The following is a 15,554-nucleotide window of genomic DNA, read 5'->3' as shown; positions in this document are numbered from 1 at the left end:
TAGAGCTCGAGAGCTTACTTACTATACGGGGATGAAACGCGTTTCTCGCCGCGTTTATTCCTGGAAAACTATAGAAACGCGTGTACACCTTTCAGAAATCCTCTCTTCTACGATACATCTTTCGAGTGATATCTTTTGTCTCGTCTTTGATATTCAACTCGCGACGAGAAACGATGTTCCCTGTTCGCGAAGCATTAGAATTCAGCTAAGTATATCAGAAAAATTATTAGGAAATTATGCGTACCTTTAAGAATGGTTGTCTCGTTTAAAATAATAATATAATAATCCTATCAATTTGTTAGGATAAAGTGAATCTTCCGCTCGTCTATGTGCGTCGTGCCTTTACAAATGATTTTACAACACGAAGTCACATTCTCACAGACTTTTCGTAGTCTTCTATCCGATTCACCTCGAACTTTTTCAATACAAGTTAGATACAAGTTGATTATTATAATTTATCATTTCTGGAGCACTTCCAAATGAAAATTCTCACAAATCAAATTGCCTCTTGTTTTTTTTTTATAATCTCAATTGGAATTTGAATCGGATTAAAAATTTGGTCATCGGTTTCCTACGAACTTGCGTGGTGTCCCGATACTTGGGAACACTTATCGCACGAGCGAACCGTATTGCGAGTCACGCGACTACAGATGGTAAATTATATTTCAATTCACAACAGAGCAAAGGTTATTCTGTTCTTCTCTTTTATTGCCTTAATTACAAATATCCCATCGCCGATGAAACGATGTTATTTCGCGTTTACCTGTGTCAGCTGTCTCTTCTGTCGTGAAAAGGATCGCAGTGCAAACAGCAACTAGCACCGCTCCGCAGAGCAGTGAAAAGAAAATCACGCGCATTAACGTTAGGCCCGCGGCAATGAGGTCTTCCGTGCCGTTTGAAAGCAGGGAAAGAGAGTGGTTCGTACACCCGAGACGCGCGAGCACGAAAGCCGTTCGTTTCTCGCCTAACGAGTGAGATTTTGTTTCAGCTTTGTTCGAAACGTGAATCGATCGAACACCTCTTTCAATCGACGCTGACATCTTTCTATCTTCTATCGTACAGACGGATCTGTTTCTCCTTTTCTAGTTAGAAAACCGATAGAAAACTGTTTCTCTTCTCACTCACCGATACGTGTACTGCAAAAACATATTGGCTTGTTGAGAGTCACGTCGATTTTTTAACGCGCCAAGAAAGAGTTGGTATTTTTCAATGATCATAAAACCAGTTTCCATGAAAATTTCACGGAGAAGCTTCCACGATAATGGATTTATAACGTAATTGTTTAGATAAAACAATAAGTTAATTCGTTTTTATACGTGCAAGGCCCCCGCTGCTGCTTCTTTAATCGAAGACTTAATTGAAAATAATTGTACCAAAGCGTTTGTTTCCAAAACGTAATTGGCTCCGGTGTTAGCAAACAGTTTTTCCTTATTAGAATTTCCAACGAATATCGTTTCGTTTGCCCCGATAAACGTACGTTGTTAACGTGATTTAGCGTATCGCGTTCGCTCGACACCTAATTACCGATAATTGCTCGCATCGCGTATCGCCTCTAATAATTAAATAGTCGGTAATGTTCGTTCGCGGTTCATGCTTCAAGAATCGAATCCTAACCACTGCACGTGCGAACGATATTCGCTCGCGTATATAACGATTCACGCTAATACGCGTAATAAATATAAAGTATTTGCAGATGCGAGTATTCTTTCGATGTAGGTTCTCGAGGCTCATCGCAGTCGACGCACGATCTCCGCGTTTCCTGGCATCAGACGTCTCTCGTCAAGATGCTGTCATATGATTCATACTTACATACTATGTTATACGCGTATTTCGCGCTTCTTGTTAACACACGCGAGAATCTGTTATTTGGCAGATCTTTCCATTGGCAATAGTTGCGTAAAGGGTGGGATCGCTCGGCCACGCAGGCTCCGCCTCGAAATCCAATTTTGAACTTTGGGTCGTGGCTTAAGCTCTATTTTCATTAGAGACGAACTGTCGTTTTGGCAAATATCTTGGCTCACCGTGGCCAGAAAGGAACACGTTTCGCGCAAAGTGTACGGGCTATCGATGTCGGCCCACGTTTCATCGATTCGCGATAAATCTGTTTTTTCTTTCCTTCTAATTCTCGGTGTGGTTCAAAAGGTTTACGTAACAGGATGCAGGAATTTTCAGCCATGCATTTCTATAGCTGTTCGCGAAGCTATTCGATCATCAAGTACCTTGTAACGTGTATATTTTCAAATTTCGAATTGCACCGATATAATCCTTATTACGGTGCTGGTTAAATTTCAAAACGTATTTTACGTAACACGCGCGATGTACATGTAAAAGCTTTCTATGGTAAGCGTTGAAATAGGTCCGTGAGCAACCGTATGTGAAACAACATACACGATGTAATTAAAGGGAAATTTTCTTAGAATTAGAAGCGATCGATCGGATGCGACTCGACAGACAGATGGGATTATATTTAATTCTCGCCTGTGTATCGGAGCAGTTGAATGGAAACGCATGCACTGAATACAGTCGGAAAGCCATATCCGCTGCGGGCTTTAATCTGTTTCTCAATACCAATCACGCGCCGATAATCACGTATAGGCATGTAATATCTCAAATCGTGATTGACAACTTTTCAAGCACGTACCGTCTTCTGGAAGTTTATGCAATTCACTGTTTAACGTGTTCGATATTGATGTTCGATAGATCGTTGTTCCTTTCGCAGTTCTCAAAATGCACGACGTTGGACGAAAAAGTAGCGCAATTGGATTTTTGTCGAGAAGGAAATAAGTAGAATTTTCGTGGGCGATTTCCATGTAAATTTTCCAGACTTTGCGAGTGTATATAGTAGCGCGTTTTAAAGTTTGCAGGTGTACAGATGTTGTTATTCAAGTTTAACTTTACCCTCGTTTTCCCGTAATTAACCATTCCCAGCCGTGCGATTACATTTCGAGTCATTAACTTACAATTTGCGTACTAGAATTTCTCGCTTTGGCATATTCTTTCTCTTGGAACAATTTTCAAATCTGTCAGTTTATACAAAATAAAAGAAATATTTTATTTTTCACTTGAAAGAAATACAGCGAGCAACTCATTAGGTCCAAGTGTATCAAATTTCCTATTAATTAGCAACACTCTCGTACGATTAAGTAAATTTGATACCGTAGAAACGAAGCGCAGAACCTGATAAAAAGGAACGCTTCCTGCGAAAGTAAGGATACGTATACGTTTCAGATAATTCAAGTTTGCGCCGATTAGACACTTTTTCACCATCTGTATCAGTTTCCCTCTACGCTCGTCGTTGCAAAAGTCGTTTTATTAAAAATAGCAGTACCGATCGATGTATTTCGCAATACGAAAAATTTGTTAAAAAAACCTCTGGTTTTCGCAATTCTCAGGTTATGCAGATTTCGCGCGTAACATGTTCCCTCGTAACAGCAATCCCCTGAAACTGGAAATCATCGATAACGATGCGCTCGTAGCCTTCCTAGCGTAAGCGTGACTCGATGGAAATCGTTTGTATTCGATAAATTTGCACGCCCGCCCTTATGCGCGAGGAAACCGAACATAAGCGAGCCACGTAGCGATGCTTTGTCAACCTGTCAGCGTTCCTTGCGATATTTTCCAAACGAAGTTGCCGTGTACGCCAGTCAACAACGCGCACGTATCAGCTCGAACGCGTAAATGTTGCTTTTTCTTTCAATCCTTTTTTCGTCGAGCTCCTCCATCGATGAAGTTTCGACTAAATTTGGCGAAGGAAAACGGCTCGATTAAAGCGATGAAAAATCACCGCGTTAACCAGGCTCGATTACTTTGATAACAGCCACGGTGAAAAATAGCCGCGCAAAGTAGGCAATCTCGAACTTTCGAAAGGCAATTATAGGAAATTTTATGTAAAACGAGCCACTCGATGGGCCGACTCAGGCTGCAAACGAATTTCGAGCGAATTTTCCGGTTGCTTGTTATACGTATTCGCTCGAGTCGGAGCTCGCGATGTATCGAAACTTTATAACGAAAGGCAATTGTCGGTGGCCGCGGCCATTTTACCGTATTAGGTTTGAAAGTAGCGAGACTTTTGTGGTATACTTTGTGGAGCAGCTCGATCGACGAATACTCGGTGTACCAAGAATATAGATTCGGATTTGAAGGATAGCCTCCGTTTTATGCTGTAATTCGTGGGTGTAGAGGTCTCGCGTTCCTGTTGTTATTCCGTGGCACACAATAACGTAGAGTGTATTTTTGACCGATCGGTACATAACAAACGAACACCATTATCGGATGGTTTATGTTCGGACAAAAAGTATCTGTCCGTGGTCTTGCTAACTCGATCCAGGGAAAACGGTTTCGCAACTGTTTTAGCGAACGTAAACGTATCATGTACGTGGAAATTGTTAGCCAACGACCTTGCAGATCGCTTTATTTACCTTTGAAGCTGCTATTTATCGAAATGGAGAGGCCCCTCGATTATCGAATTGTCTGCGATTCGATGATGTTTGACGTTAGCGGTGGTCGCGAGGTAGCGTGGACGTTACAAGAAGCACGCAGGTCTCGGTATATCGATCGCACGCGAATCTACCAACTAGCTATGTAAGCTGATTACAAACAATTCGCGTTTTGCCGACAGCTACGGATCTGCCTTGTCTTCGAATGGCTCGTACCTCGAGCATCCATTTTGGCAGCACGTAGCTAATGATCGAGTTACCTCGGTCCGGCCGTCTCTATAATTATACCACACTTTGTACCCAATATTCGCATTAACCGAACGCTGACAATGAAAAACGATCTGGCAATTATTTTCTGACCCATCCTCCTGGTGTCTAACCAGCCTGCTGTCTCGTTGATCGTTTTATCGCGACGTTCGAACCCGCTGCACACTCTTCTGCCTCTCTCCATTGCTGCTGCGCTCTCGATTCGGCTGATTCGAACTGTTATTGCTTGCCCCGTGGAAACACGAAAAACTCTTTTGTCCCGATAGCGTCGCGCTGCTTGACGAGAGAAAATTAAGAGAGTGCCGGTTCGCTTGATTACCGGCTAATTAGAACGCCGTTATCTGTGACGTTTTCGGAGCGACATGGAACACGGTGAACTCACAGACGAAAAAATTTCTGAATACCAGCCGAGGCGACGTTTCGCTCCCCCGATGGACCGCGTCGGCAGATTAAAAGGGAAGCCGCGCCAAATAAACAGGAAATTAGTTTGGGACATTCGGCCGTGCACCGATGTTTCATTAGCTCTCCGTCCATCTTCACTCGCTTTCTTTTCCTTTTTTCTACGCTCCCGCAACGAGTCGTACAGTTACGTCGCGATACGTTACGCGAATAATGTTTTTGCGTTTGTTACCTTGTCGGTATAAGCGCCAGTATCGTGAGTCGGAATTACTTGATTCGCAAAGATTTTACGTCTCGTTACGTAGTTTTAGAAGCTCAACTATATCCGATCAACAAATTAGACAGCTGCTTTGTATTTGACGAAAAGAACGTCCCTTAAAGAATAACGTAATTTAAAATAGATGGAATAAGAGGATATTAAATCGCAGAAATACCAATATGTCGAATGTACAGATGAAAAACGTTTTCGTTCCTCAGTTGATCGGTTTTCTTAATCCTTTAGGCCGTGCAACATGCGCACAGCTATCTCGTTAGCACGTAGCTCGTTCGATCGAGGCATCGTTTCGTTCGATTAAGCGAACCGCTTAGCGGCTGCGATAATTGCGCGAAACGACACTATCAAGATCGTTGGTTGCGCGGTAAATCGGATTAAGCATATGAATCACGGTCGATCGGGATCTAATAAACGCGTGGAAACGTTCAAAGTGATCCACGCCGATAACTCCTCCCTTTTTCTCGTCCGTTTTATTTCCCGCAGCGTGTTAATTGAACCCGTTATTCCGCGAGAAAACGTTACGCGCGAATTCCGCGCGTTTTGGTAGCACGCGCCCGCTAATTGGACAACGCGCAACGGAAATTTATGCGATACAGTTCGTTAATGCCGTTAATAGCGGCGAAGTTTGCGTACAAACTCTCTCTCCATAAAATCGCACGGCGACTAATTCTTTTTGGTTAATTAATCGGAAGAGATCGACCCTCTGCCGGATAGCCTTAAATTCCGACTAAAAGTCAGGGAAATTAATCGATCGAGTTCCATCGAATTAACGATTCCAACGAAAACGTATCGATCGATTATTCGTGTTGCGCGTTTCTCGAATGGAAAATTCCCGGTCGATCAAATTTTTTCATTCGTTCGACTTCTTGTTCAGCAACCTGCTATTCGTTCTCGTGGGAGATTTTGTTTGAACAGATACGAGCGATTTAAAGTTCGCTTCGACCAACTTTGCCAAATTAAAGGTACATCGAATTTTCAAAATCTCCGACTTAATTTCGCAAGTCGATTTATCGCGAGAAGACGAAACAAACGATGGTAAATTCTCAGGTAAATTTAAAAAGAACCATTCTTTTCTTTGCCGATTGTTTAATTTCTTAAACGATTAAAAGGAACGTTCCACGAAATCCTTAAGTTTATCGGAAGTCTTTATCATTGGAGCTGATTATCTCCCAAAAGATCTGCGAGCGAGTATTATCCTTCTGACAGGGTTCACACACGGCCCACTGGAGGATCGTGCAGCCATTTCCTGCGTCCATTATTTATCAGCTAGAACACAGTGGCTAGATTTAGAAACAGATACCGGTGGTAGAATAACAGAGCGCCATTCTCCTACTCCATATTCCACTATCAACTAAAATGCATCCGCGTATCTCGTACCGCGTTCGCATTAGAACCTCGTTAACTTCTCCGTAAAAATGCACGAATTCAATGAATTTTTTCACGTTCGTGTTCCATCGGACAACCTGCGACGAGCCTCGCGCTCGCGAATTGCGGTCCAAGGTTTAGTCTTGTCACGTGTGGCCGTGGCTGAGTTTCTGAAATTTCTGGCATCTGCCAGTCACACGGAAAACGAGGGACGGGGGTGATGGTGTTGGCCCGCGCGGGAAATCCTCCACGGCTACTCGTTTGAATTGCAAATGGCTGCAACGATTCTGCTCCGTCCGACCGGATGAAGCTTTTCCGCCAAGCTCCGCTGCAAGTTGTCAGTTGATGCGCGCGTCTGTATGTGCGTTCCGCCTTGTAATTAGACGTTCTCGTTGGCATCCTTTGAAAGCCGCTGAAAGTTTTCTTTATAACCGTACCCCTTACTTTGTTCCTTTTCGTTTGAGATTCGAGGAAACGCGGAATTATAGCGTGCGATGTTCTTGATGGACCGCGACGAACGTCGTCGTAATCATCGCCGCAATTATATCGCGTAATTGTCAATTACCCGCAGGCAGAGTCGCAGACTGGAGAAATTTCGCGGGCGAATCTCTTACTTTTCGGCGCGACTCGTTACGGTGCGGTTGTTACACCGCCAAATGAATTTCCGTCGGGGGAGACATTTCCGCGAGTGGAACAGGGAAACAGATGTACCGCTTCAACGTCGTTTCGCGCTCGCGAACTGCAGAACTCGGTCGCTGAATGCAGAGCGAGCTGTTCGTTTCGTTGCGCCTCGTTCGCGCCACTTCGATGAGATACGTTAATTACTAGACACCCACGGGTGCCTTTCTATCGATGCCGCTTTCATGGAATTTCTACAAATGGGGGCGGGCTTATGTTAATTCCCCTGTCGAGTGAAAGTTTCACGAGGGAAAAGAATCGAACGGTATAGCGGTATTATTAGAATGTTCGAACTCAAATATGGATACGAGGGTAATATCGACGGAACGGTCTCTCGGTCTATTTTCCTGGTCGTATTAATGTTATTTTGAATAAATGATATTTTCGACTGTATTTGGAGGGAGGGAGCGGCAGCGTTTGAAACATATTATACCTGAAAAATGCCGGTGATTCGTTAACTATGCAATAGGAAGGATTACGCGTTGAAAGCGTTGTAATTCAGCTCGTGTTCAACTCAGAAAACGTTCAGTGCGTGAATAAAGATCCGTGTTTTATTACCAAGAATCGCATCGATTGTGCCATATAATGAACTCGAATTAGCATAAATATCTGATGAAAAACACGAGTAATGTAATCGTGATATCAGCGTTATTTACTGCTTCTACTTAACTGGTTCTATATTAAATATTATTCGCACGACAAGTGCAGCGTGCCACTTTTTTTTTTAACTAAAAAAAGCATGTTACAAGTACTTACATAAAATCGTTTACGTTTCGAAAGTATACCTCGAGCGAATATGAAATATGTATTCGAGCAGCTGGATGCTTTTACAACTGACTGTAAGTGACGAACCCTACTCGCTTCAACCCCTAACGCTCTCATAAAACTATCCTCTGTCGCGATTTATCCGTTCAACCAGGTTATCGGGGTAAACCCGCAAGATTTTACGACTCTGTTCAAGTAAACGGTCGGCAGTTGGCTGACAGTGTTTATACTTGGCCTAGGCCGTGGTTTCGGAATCTAGCGGTTTTCGAATAATGCCGCGATTCACGAACAGGAAATTAACGCGCGGCCGTGGCTCCGCGCATAGGCGTGCTCGCTCTAGCGTGTCGAATGGTTGTGTATAATAAAAGTGAACGGTCAGTTCTAGCTCTCTCGTGGTCGCGTTTCATGCTATGAACGACGACGAACGCGCGCTCTCGGAATTTTCATTAAACGCGTGCGCGTATTACGTAAGTCGTTCGCCTTTCACGGATTTTTCTCCCTGCGTGTCGCTCTTTTTGCGAAATTCTCATCAGCGATACAAAATGACACGATCACCTTTTTCTCCTCTATCTTTCTTTCTCTTCCTCTGCCTCTCTCTTTCTCCTTCGCTTATCACCATTTTTGTATTCAAACTCGTTCGCCCTCGTCACAGGAAATCGTTCAGAGAGCCCTGGAACTCGTTCGAACGTTCGCTCTTTTCTGAGATTCGCGACAGGGTTACACATATTTATTCATATTAGTCCGCGGGGTCAGAGTAGCTAAAACTTTGCCGGTGAATCGGCTTCGAATTGTTCCTGACAACGCCGCTTTCTTCGATAATTTACGACTATCCAGGTTCACCTACCATACGATGTTTTACGAGCTCGTTTTCCGCAAGCTTCCTAACGACTTGGATCGACCGAATCTACCTTTTGCTCGCCGAGAACATTTCCTTCCACTCATCGATTCTCCGATAAGAAACGTATGATTTGAATTAATTTTTTCCTTTTTAGCTTTCCAAGTAAGTAGCATTCGTAACTCTGTCGATGTAGAACAAGCCTCAAACTCGGTAAACGTGAAATCTATCTGTAATTGTTACCTCGATCCTGTAGTTCTATCGAACGAACGTCGGAGCACAACGCGATCGCCATTTAACGAAATGGAATCTGTAAGATTTAAACTAGTTTCTAACGAAGTGGAACTGTGTTCGCGATTGCTTTGGACTCGAACGTGCCAACTATCTTTTCCATTTACTCTCGTCTCTTGCGTTCTGTTCGCGTTAAATTCGCGAGAATATATTTGTCTTATGCTTGGTAAACACGGCCACCACTCACGGATATTCGGTTTCTTCGAAGACACAGAATGGCTGTCGGTTCGCAGAACAAAGGCAAAGCTCAGAAACACTGTCCAGTGACGATACCCGAGACGTTTGGTCATACTGGAGAGCAATGCAAACTCGAGGGGTAATTCGGCCCCCTGAGACACGTTCCGTGACTTGATTTGCTTTGCTCGTCGCTGTTTGACCCTGGTAGCCCAGTTACGCCACGATTCCACGCCGTTCAGACAAATTTGAGTAAGCGTTAGGTAAATATTCGCGAGACCAAAATTTTGGTTTGGACGACGTCATTAGGTCGTCGGTAAACGGAAGTTCGTGCGACCAATTTTCTCCGGTGTATTAATTAGCGACGGGTCAGTACGAGGGAAATCGAGGCGGAAAATGGTCAACGCGCGTGGCCAATCGAGAATCGCAAAATCTGACGCGGCTCGAAAGCCTGCGAGAGATCGGTTTCTTGTTATCGGTTAATCGAACGACTCTTCGAACGAGGATTGTTCAGTGGGCCGGTTACTTTCGACCGATTTACTTTTTCCGCTTAAAGAATCTTCGCGTCGGGGATCAAGAACGATCTATCAGCGCCGCTCGAACACGGCGCGTTTTCTTTCTGAGAAATCTCCTCGCGTTTTATGTTTTCGATATCGTGGCCGGTTTTGAAGTCGACGCGGATAGACGCCGCGACGCACCGCGTCGTTTAAGAGCTGAGAAAGTCGGAGATTTTTATAGCGTACTCATCTTCGCTTTATTTCTATCGGCCGTAAGATTCTTTACGATCCGCGGTTTAGTACACGTTGAACCCGATATTCCAAGGAATACGAGAAGTTGCTTCTTATTCTCTTCGTGGCAAAAAGTTGCAATTTCATTCGGCCTTTTCCTTTATTCCACGAAGCGTAGCGTAACAAATCAATTTCTAGCGAATCGCTCGATTTTATTATCCAGGTAGGTGGTTAGCGTTTAATTCCTCAGAGAAAAAACAAGCGATTGCTTCCGTAAAAATGATTTGCCACTGCGAGGAGATAATATAAATAAATTCTTAAAATTGTATTTTCTTCGAAAAGTTGTTCGATGGCATCGTGGTAAATGAGTTAATGACAAACTTTCCCTTTACAATTTCGCTTCGTTACTCTTAATCACCAACGATGCTAGAGTCTCTAATCTTGAAATCACGAAAAAGGAAAAATCCCGGTGATCAAGTTAAGCAAGAGACCCTATCCCTCGCAGCGAAGCAGAGTTCTCCACCCCCATGCGGAACCAGTTCCTGTCATCCGGAACGAGTGCGTTCACACGATAGGCGGTTGAAGCGTGTTGCACGCGACGCGTTAGCGTGTCATGTGCCAGGGATCCTTCGGATAATGAGCCGTAGGGGTCGTTTAATTACGGACAGTTACCAACCGAGGATATTTATACGCGACATCACCGTGTACCATCGGTTTTTGAAAACGAAAAACTCGTATTTAACCTTTTGAAAACGTCATACTTAGGATATTTATTAACAGGATAGCCGGATGGATCGTCATTTCTTAATAAAAGAGAAAGAAAGAAAAAACTGACAGATTTAAACGACTAGAGAATTTACTACGATCACCACGAAATTTTTCAAATATCGTACAACAATAGGAAATATTGTTAAGCGTAAAGCAAAGTTACGAAGTTAACGAGATATCGTATCGCGTGTCAGTATCTTATTGTGGGACGTGTATCGCGATGATACGTATCGTATGAAAGAGCTCTAACAGGCCAGCGTTCGGGGGTGTAGCACGACCTAACCAGGTTTCGCGAGTCAAACACTGAAACACCTTGATCTTCTTGTCTCAGCCTACGGCGAGTCCTTTGAGACGGCCGGTATTTTTAGAACGATCCCTCTTTTAATGACTTTCCCCCTTTGAGCGAGCCACCCCGTCAAGAACCCTCTTTTCTCTGCGTTGATCTTGCGACCTGAGCGTTACGTGCGCTCGACCTACGCTCCGCTCGATCGATACGCCGCGATTCCGCCTCTCTGTGTACTGTGAATATATTATTCGAGCTGGACTGGTTGGTTATCGACGACGCGGCTGCGAGTTAAAATTCGCCGAATGCTGAACTTGTTTCGATGGACGAGCTTGCGCTGCTCGCGAATATCGAGATAAAATGGACGGGTCGTTGCGTGGGCGAAATATCCTCGAACCTGTGGAAACAAAGGGCTCTCCGGTCGCTTAAAATTCAACGGAGAAACGCTACTGGCGAAAAGCACGGAGATTTCAGAAGCTGGTTATAAGTTTGAGACTTGCTGGTCGTATAGACGAGGGCGATGGGTCGTTCGAGGTACTCGCTCGGTCGAGCGCAGGGTAAATAAGGGGGAGAATAGACAGGATTATATGGAGTATCGGTGATGATTCTGGAAGTGCAAATATTAATTTGATATATGAAAGGTATTTTTGGTTATTTCAAGATTCCTATTCTTCTCTTCTTGCTTCAGATTTTACCGCCGAGTGCTTTAAAACGGATACTTGATGGGAACGATTTAATAATAACACGAGAACGTAACGCTTGTTTGTTATCACAGGGTCCTAGAATACGATTTCACAGTATTCTCCAGTGGATAATACGATATCTAAAATATTTTAGTACACCGATTTTAGTTTAGTACGTCGTTGAACCGATAAGGAAAGTAATCGGTTTAAGGAACTGGGTAGCGGACGAAATCAATGCGACAAATAGGAATGAAGAGAACTTAGTTACCATGAGAATTTGAAACTACGCGAGAGCTGATCGAATTTTCCATTTAGCGTTTGTTAGCAAACAGAAATTAAATTCACGAGTGGGTAGTTCCATCAATTCCCAACGAAATACAACCGTTGGAAATAGTTAGACGAAGGCAGACGCGGTCGTAACACGTCCGCCGATTTTTCAAGCTCGATTTTCGACGAGTCCGGACTTAAATCCAGCTGATGGGACACGTGGATTCTCGACGAGAGAACGAACTTTCCCGGTTGGCTCGTTTACGATGCCAATCACGTACGTGTATCGACCAACGGGGTCGGAAGCGCAGCATCTTCGCCTTCGCTTCTTTATTCCAAATGTCCTTTCGTGGCTCGCGTTGACCTCGTTCGTCCCGGTTGAATTCGAGAAAAGAAGCTGGTTAATTTGAATACCTGTTGCCCAGCAACGAGTTCCTTCGGAACATCTCGAACAATAGCTCACCGGTATTTGGGAAAGTTTTAAAATATAACAGCCGAACGTGGTCGTTTAACTTTGAGCCGACAGTATGACAGAATTTGACAGAGAAATGCCAGAAACGTTTGGAACATTTCTCAAAATTATACCGTTTCTTTGTTTATTTCTGTTCTAGATCGAACGTCTCCATTAGATTTCTTATTACCGTTAAATGAATGTTCAAGAGTACGAATAGTATAGGAATCTGTTCCCAATGTTCTACAGAATAATGTAATTTCCTTTCTCATTGTCGTTTTAAATCGACCGTTTCGATCATATTTTTGACTGTCCTGTATCCTAAAAATAGCGTTGGAGAAATCGCGAGATAAAGTTAGGAACGTTTCTAAAGAAATTAGGAAATTAATCCGTGGAAAGTAATGGAGAATAACTTTCTCTTATCGTTCTGCGATCTGAAGCGAATTGAGATGTAGATAATTGTACGTTGGACAGAAAAAGGAAATAGCGGAGAAAGGATCGTATGGAAATTGGTTAGATTACAAGGGGCGGCCCTGGAGGTTTGATATTCCGCCTAAAAGTAGCAAAATCTGTTTGCTAGCCAACACACGAAAGCTTTCATCGATTTGTGCATCACGCACGGCCATCTGTAATCGGGCCTGAGGTCGTACGTGCAAGATGATCGTAACAGGTAGCGGTGATTTCGACCAACTTCTCCCTGTACGAATTTTCAACGAGATAGAACATAGAATTTTACAATCGATAGAAATGTTGGCCAACACAAAAATACGAAACTAGTCGAGTTGCAACGTTCGAAAGTCACATGTTACGATATTTTAAGAGGACAAAAAGAAATAGAAAAAGAAAAGATTCGATGTTGAGTTTGATTTTACGTCACTTGGTAGGTAAAAAGGAAAAGAAGAGAATAATCTGATCGCTTCGAAGATACGATCCTTTCGAAGATAAACGATAGATTCGCGGTACATCGTTATTGTTTAAATTTCATCGAAGCAAACGAGACCAGAGGTATTACTCTTTTCATTTGCCTAACCCACGAAACGAATCTCGAGAAGCGACTGGCCCGTAAAACGAATAAAATTCGATAGTGAAATTCACGATCCAGCGAACGTGTCTCGATAACAACGACGTGTATCCATCTTTGCGATTTATATTTCCTCGTATCGAAGTGAATGTAATTCGCAAAGATGGTGGATCGCGATCCCGTGATGCGAAAACGAGTTCTAAACGCGTCGGCGTAATACCAATCGCGATAATAATTTGAAAAGACGAGAGAGACGGTGGGACGAGGAGTACCATAGACGGAAAATTTAACGAAGAAACATTAAGGATCGAATTTAACGAGCTTCCGGTTTACTGGCTTCTCTCGGTCGATCGTTGTGTAAATAGGTCGTGTCTGAAGTGTAGCCGAGGTCAAGCGTTTCGAAGCGAAGGCGGAACCAGCGGGTGAAAACCGGTGTTCGTCGGTCCTTTTCCATCTACTTTGGTCCGTGCATGCAAAGATGCGGAGAAAGCTCTCTTTCTCGCGTGTACGATACCTTTGTTCTCGCTGTACGAACAGGAAGAGGGCAGGGCACCGCGTACACAGAGATAGAGACGAAGAGAGCAACGGCCAATTGAGAAAAGCGCGAGTCCCCAACACGGAAATGTTCGGTGACCGTGTTGAAACGTTCAATCAGCTATAACCAGAATGTGCATATGGACTTGAAAGAAGGCGCGGAACCGCGTTGATATTTCATTGTGGGGCAAAACGTCGAGCTTTTAATCGACGATAATGGCCAGCTTGCGTGAGTGAAAATCCGCGTAGCGTCATTAGTTTAGCCGGATCGGGGGAATTTAATGGCCGCCGGGTAAAGCGAGGAAAAACAGTTGGAAATCTTGCGGAATGTTTATTCCAGCTAGACGTGCGTTGACATTCCGTATATGTACGGTGGTTAGCGCTGAAAATGGTTTGTCTCGGATATAGAATGGTACGCGACGGAGGAGATCTCTAGAGACACTATCGCGCGCTGGTAATCGTCCGTGATCGCGTGTAGTTTAGTTTTCCCCGAGATTTTCAGCGGGAATATGGGATAATTTTCAGCAAGCAGAAGAAAAATACGAAAAAGCAAGAGCGCGAAGAAGAAGAAGAAAAAAAGGAGCAACGGAGGTTTCGCTTGGGTTTCACGCGACTCCGTGGGCTGCGCATTCAGAATCGCGTGCCGTGACATCTCAACGAATTATCCGACTAAATTACACGCAATTACCTTCGCTCGAGTTGCCAGTGTTCTCGAGTCGACGGGAACGCTTCTATGCTAATTACGTCACCTTACGTCGTTCGTCTCGTCTTGCTCGCCGCTTACGTTACTCTCCTTCTTACTCCTTTTTTTTTTCTTTCCTTTTACCTTCATCTATAAGATAACACGAGAAAGAAAGGACAAATAGGCGATAGGATTCGTGGCACGTTCACTCGACGATTAATATTCCTTTGCCCTCCATTAATCCATTTAGCGTCGGCCACAATGAAGGGAAGTTGTTGCGTGACGAAGCGTGATAACAACGATTCGACTTCATCCTCGTAATAGCCGGTTTTCTGGCTGCTAAGCACGCGATACGATTTTTCCCTCCGCTATTTATTCGCAACCGTGCGCTACATGGCAACACGTGACCCATTAGAGACTCACGTTTTCCACAATGAGCGAAAACATTGTTTGAACGAACGATGCAACTGTCGATGCGTTACTGGGATACATCGGACATTGATAACGCCGAAGAGATGCGATACGCGACGTCCCAGTCACGTACTATCGATCACCCTAGGGATTTTTGGTTTATCGTAACAGTAGTGGGGTTAACGCGCGAGCACGGATAATGCAGTAATTTATTGCAGAGAAAAGAAAGCACTCGTTGAAGC

The 15,554-nt window shown here is 43.9% G+C and overlaps 1 protein-coding gene across 2 annotated transcripts in view; it reads left to right on the top strand.

Annotated features, from left to right (window-relative positions):
• Window positions 1-15,554, top strand: part of LOC132910277 (heterogeneous nuclear ribonucleoprotein L) — a 168,651-nt gene that overhangs the window by 65,598 nt on the left and 87,499 nt on the right. The window lies entirely within an intron of this gene.

This window comes from Bombus pascuorum, chromosome 9 (assembly GCF_905332965.1).
Source record: "Bombus pascuorum chromosome 9, iyBomPasc1.1, whole genome shotgun sequence".
Lineage (NCBI taxonomy): Eukaryota > Metazoa > Arthropoda > Insecta > Hymenoptera > Apidae > Bombus > Bombus pascuorum.
The sequence above is the reverse complement of the archived record's forward strand: the minus strand, read 5'-3'. Positions and strand labels throughout refer to the sequence as shown.